Below are 6,000 nucleotides of genomic sequence, written 5' to 3' on the forward strand. Positions count from 1 at the left end.
TGGATAGGTGACGACTATCAAATGTCATTGGCATGTGACGTTTCCGTGACTTTTGCTGAAATCCGCGGCAGGCTTTTAAGGTCGTTGAATGAATGGTAAACGAGTCCTAAATAGTGCAGTTGATTACGTATGCGAGATTAGGGAACAATCGGGACGCTTAAACCATTTCTTTAGACGATGGTCTGGGTAAGGACAGGTAAAGTTTAGTGGTCATCTTGCATTCTTCTGGTTTTGGGTTATTGAATATGACAATCTTGCATTTTGGTGTAGGATTTGATGCAGTGTCACCTAATAGAAGATGCCACATATCTATACCGAAGAATGCTTCAGTTTTCATAGCAGAATTGTTGCAGATATGGTTAGAAGTTCAAATTATTAAAATCATGCCACCATAGACATTTGTAATTATTTAGAAACTCCGCAGAATTATTGTCCTCAGAATTCTTTTGTCCAGCAGATAAAGTTTTCGTTGAACAAATTATATGGAAGTAGCATAAATGATGAAATATGATCCATTTGTACGTGGTGTTCTTCATTCCAGAAACATCGTCATGTTGAATGAATATTATTATTACTTTGAATTGGTCACACTCGTATACCACATGGGTATTTGATTAAGAACCCATACAACCCATTTCCTGGATGCAGAGACTGTAGAACAACGCTTACAATCAGTGATTGTTGATGACGGTCCAACTTTCAACAAACAACGTATAACAAGTATCAGAAACAAGTCCTTGTGAGAGATGTTGTCAGAATCTTCAGCATTTTCGTTTTACCCGATTGTTGACCCAGTGGTCTTCTTAAATTTTATTCTTACCGATAACAATTGTGTTTCTCTATTAAGCAGAAAAGACGCCAAAATTTCATCAATACTTTATTTTTAACTTTTGGAAACCAACACCCCATCCCCAATAAGAATTCCAGAATCTTATTTTCATGCTTTCTAATTTGGGAAGAAAAAGATCAAAACTACATTTTAAACTTGTAGATTATTAGGAAATTCATTTCAAACACATCTTCAAAACACAAAATTTTATTTTAAACTTTACCAGTTAAAAAAAAAAAAGAGCCAAAACATCTTTTCGAGACTTTCCCGATTCTAGAAAAAAAATCAGCCTGTATGTCATTATAACTTTTTAGAAATCTAGAAAATCAAGCAGAACTTTCTTTTGAACTTTTATAAGTCTATAAAAAGTGCAAACCTTAATTCAGAAATTCATTTTAAATTTTCTAGTTCAAAGCATTCTCAGAACTTTCTTTCAACTTTTAAATTATCATAAGGTCATTTAATACTTTTCTAATTCTAGAGAGGAGGAGGGGGAGGAGCCATAAATGCATTCAAAAGTTTGTTTTGTAATTTTCGAGTTCCAACAACGCAGAATTCCATTGAACACTTATCTATTTGTAGAAAATCTTTTTCAATATCAAAAAACAGTCAAAGCTTCATTGTAAACTTATAATTCCTAGAAAAAAAGCAATCAGGATTTTAAATGTTTAGATTCAAGAAAACAGTCATTACTCCCCGTAGGTGGGTAGTGCCGTCAGTGTACCTCATACGGTGCACTGTAGGTATTACTGAATGTTCTTTGCAGCGACCCTTCAGCCCCTATCTGCAGCCCCTTTCATTCCTTTTACTGTACGTCCGTCCATATTCTCTCTCTTCCTTCTTACTTTCCTCCCTCTTCTAACAGTTGATTCATAGTGCAACTTAGAGGTTTTCTTCCTGTTACACATTTCAATCCTTTTTGCTGTCAATTTCCGTTTCAGTGCTGAATGACCTCATAGGTCCCAGTGCTTGGCCTTTGGCCTAAATTCTATTCTAGTCTAACTGTCAGTACTTGATTACAAACGATGAGGACTTTCAGAGAAACAGACAAACTTTATTTCACACTTTGCAGTGTGTAAACCAACGTCAGAACTACATTTCAATCCTTCACACCATATCAGACTTTTGGATTTCCCGAAAATCTGTCAGAACTCCGATTTGAGCTTTCCAAATTCTGTAAAAGCAGTCAGCAAGAACGGGTAAACATTTGACCGAGTTCCTAAAAGAAATTGGACAGTTGTTCAAGCGTACATCAAAAGCTTTGTGCTGATACGAACCAGCACAGAACTGGTTTTTTGGTCTTAACGTTCGACATTAATTCTCTGTTTTTTAAAACACTTGTTTTGCTTGGCAAAGTTTTTTTAATTTTTTTACAGAAAGCTGTTACTAGCTTGTCTTTGTTTTGAGAGTTTTTTTATTATTTGGAAAAACCTGGAATCGACCGAAGCTACAATCTTACGAAAAACAGGGAGTGGATCAATAGACATTGAAGCTAAAGAAAACAGTTTTTCTCGCTGGGAATATCCGTGAAAATATACACGATATAAATGGAGGACGAACCGGTATGGAAAAATTGCGTTATATGCTCACCAATTGTGCTTCTGTCGACCTTATCTGTGAATTAGGGATACGGTATCGCACACAAACGCACGGACACATATGTATGAGTGTGTATGTGTGTTTGTGCGTGTGCGGGTTCGGTTTTGTCTGCGAATATGTGCGACGACAACCTATGAAGGTAAACTGACTACTAAAGAAGTGTCGAGTAACAACTCCAAACTCAGCATTATTTGAAGAGTCAGCGAAACGTTTCTAAATGGTTCCTGGTTCCTGGTTCCACAAACACAAGGCTCACGAAGCCACAAACACAGTAGTGTATATATATATATATATATATATATATATATATATATATATATATATATATATATATATATATATATATCATTTAACAGTTTTTCATTTAATTTAGCACCCTACCCTTAACCTCCCAGATGTTACTTAATATTTCGAATTTATTTACTTTTATTACTCTCCCCCTTTTACGTTACTATTACTTTTTAACTGGTGCCGTTGCTTTCTGGGTTGGTGACGTCCTTTATTTTCATGGCTATTGTTATATATTCCACTAGTTTTCTGTTCGGGGCTTTCAGAGTCTCTAATTGTTAAGTTTTCTATTTTTGTAAGGTTTTACACCTGAACAAATGTTCTGAATAGCTGTCCTCCTCTATTCTGCAGTTATCACAGACCTCATCCTTATATCTTCCCTTCAGTACAGTTAGCTTTTACAGGTTCAACATATTCAGCCTGGTTTTTCATTATTAAAGTGAAGGGGGTACATTATTGACATTTTGTTTCTACGTGGGAGAAAAAGTTCCCTAAGATATTTTTTGTTAGGTTTTTGAACTTCAAAGTTATCTATTCTGAATCTCATCCTTATATCTTCATTTCTTTCAGGTTCTTTTCTGGTTTTCCAATGCATCCTTTGTTTTTTCGATATCTTGCTTTATTGAATCTCAGCTTCTCTTAATTTCCTTTTTCAGTTCTTTTTTTTGCTTTATTTTCCATTCCATTTATATCTATATTATTCAATTTATACTATATATTTTCTATATTTTCTATCTTTTGTCCAGCACAGCCCGTAGGGAGCTCTTAACTGGTCTTCTACTATTTCTTTGATTAGTCTTTTCTTGTCCGAATTTATAATATTGTGGAATAGCATTATTTTCTTGTATTCAATTCTATAGGTTACTGGCCATATGCCGGACTCCGCTATAATTTCCCAGTAGGGCGTGCCCTTCGGCTGTTCATACATTCCTCGGAGGATCCTGTATTGCATTTGCTCTAGAGCGTTTGACTCGTTTTCTGTTAAGTTGCTCCAGGTCTCTATGTTGGCAAATAATGTTGGGACCACCACTGTTTCATAGATCTTTTTCCTTACTTCTAATGCCATATTTCCTACTTTCTTTACGTCTCCATATTTTCTTATTTCTCTTAGTGCAACTTGATAATAACTACCTTCTCTTCTTCTTCTTCTACCTCCGCAAAGCATCATAGGACGTTGGCCGTCCTCGCATACCCCGGGAACGATTACTAGAGGAAAACATAAAAAGAAGTAAAGAGCGAGAATGCGAATTTTCAGGAGATTATTGCTTGTATCGACATCGTTATCTTTCAACAGACTCCGCGACCTCTCTTTTTTTTCGAATACCAAATAATCTCCTGCAACTCCCGCACGGTCACAAATCTCTACTCCACAACTCAACAGACCTGTACTTGAAGCCCACGCTAGCAAGAATGATGAACGATTGCTGCCAAAATCATTTAAACAGGAGTGAGAAGGATGGAGAGAGAATTGCCTACTGTTAGTGAGGAAAAAAGACAAAATAAGCTCATCTCGTCTTCTCTTTTGAATTTTTTTATTCATGTTTAGGTTCTTTTAATTAGGACTCAACTCTCACCTCACCTCGCAAGTACAGTAGTGGTACCCGTCAGGCCACATCTTTCTGATTAATCTCCGGTAATCAGCAATACCCGGTTCAGATTGCTTTGTCCCCCCAGTTGGCAAGTTTCAGGTCTCTCTTCTTATAAAGTAAATATCCTGGTCTGGAACATTTCTAATAAAAACGAGAAAAGGAAAGGACGAGATGACCATCTGTGTCTGCATGCTAAGAAAACTATGTCGGACAGAGTAAAATACAAAAAAGTATTTACAATTTGAAGACTACCATGCAAATCATTTATATATATATATATATATATATATATATATATATATATATATATATATATATATATATATATATATATATATATATATATATATATATACACTAACTCTTGAGTGTGCCTATATATATATATATATATATATATATATATATATATATATATATATATATATATATATATATATATATATATATATATATATATATATATATATATATATATATATATATATATATATATATATATATATATGTGTGTGTATATATATATATATATATATATATATATATATATATATATATATATATATATATATATATATATATATATATATATATATATACACTAACTCAAAGTGTGACCAGTAACTGGATTGGTAACTTCCAAGAAACGAGACTCCATATACACATAAGACCCTTAAACATCCATGGGGCAGGGTGCGGAACTGGTAACGCCGTCCCATGAATACATGGTGAAAAGCAGGATAACACTTACTGGTGCCATCCCCTCATAATAGCCAAAATGACCTCCTAACTGTACGATTTCCTAACACTTTTTTGGAGGCACTTTATACTGAAAGCCTTGAATCTGAAAGGAAAATATATGAAGTCTCCCTTCTCTGATGGAAGTGGATCCTACACGCAGCAGGAAGAGTAAGACGACCGCTAACCCACCAGGCTGCAAGGAAGGACTACATTTATGTCAGCTCATGTACACAGATGCAAGTCGAATTCAGACATTTTATTTGGGTTCATTTAAAACCATCCTTACCATCGTAGCATAGTGTTTAGCATTTTTTGTACTACAGGCTGACATCTATAGAATCTACATCTCACTCTCACCAGCAAATTGTATTTTTCTTAGCCACGAGGTTTTCAGTGGAAAGTGCACCCAAAAAGTGTGAATACTCAAAAGTGAAGAGGACATTTGGGGCTATTAGGCTATATTATTCCGGTGACTATAACAGCATATATGTTTAACCTCACAACACGAACAGTAGGATGTAGTGCACCTCTAATTTCAGGTTAAGTTGTTAATTATAATTATGTGGAAGCAAACAAAGTTTAACTACAAAGAGTTTTGGTCTTGGACAGTCAAATGGGATCTCAGCCACACAAGCAGTGAGATTTTTCCCTAGAGATTGGCCTTTCCCAACGCTCAGCAACCTTGCTACTAGAAACTAGCCCTTGGTTCGTCCTAGAACTGCCGCTATAGTTACAGCTCAGTCTGTGAATCTACGACAGCTTTATAAGATCAATAACACCATATGGGTGGGAAACTTAGACTCTTACTAAGCACCAGGAAAGAAGCTAATTGCATTGGAAACACGTTATGAAGAAAAGCAGGACCTGTGTTGGATGTAGAAGGGTCCTCGAAAAGGCAATGTAATTATAAACTTTAAAGCATAGATAAGCAACTGTTGAACACACCGTAGGTTG

The sequence above is a fragment of the Macrobrachium rosenbergii genome, chromosome 15 (assembly GCF_040412425.1).
Source record: "Macrobrachium rosenbergii isolate ZJJX-2024 chromosome 15, ASM4041242v1, whole genome shotgun sequence".
Taxonomy (NCBI): domain Eukaryota; kingdom Metazoa; phylum Arthropoda; class Malacostraca; order Decapoda; family Palaemonidae; genus Macrobrachium; species Macrobrachium rosenbergii.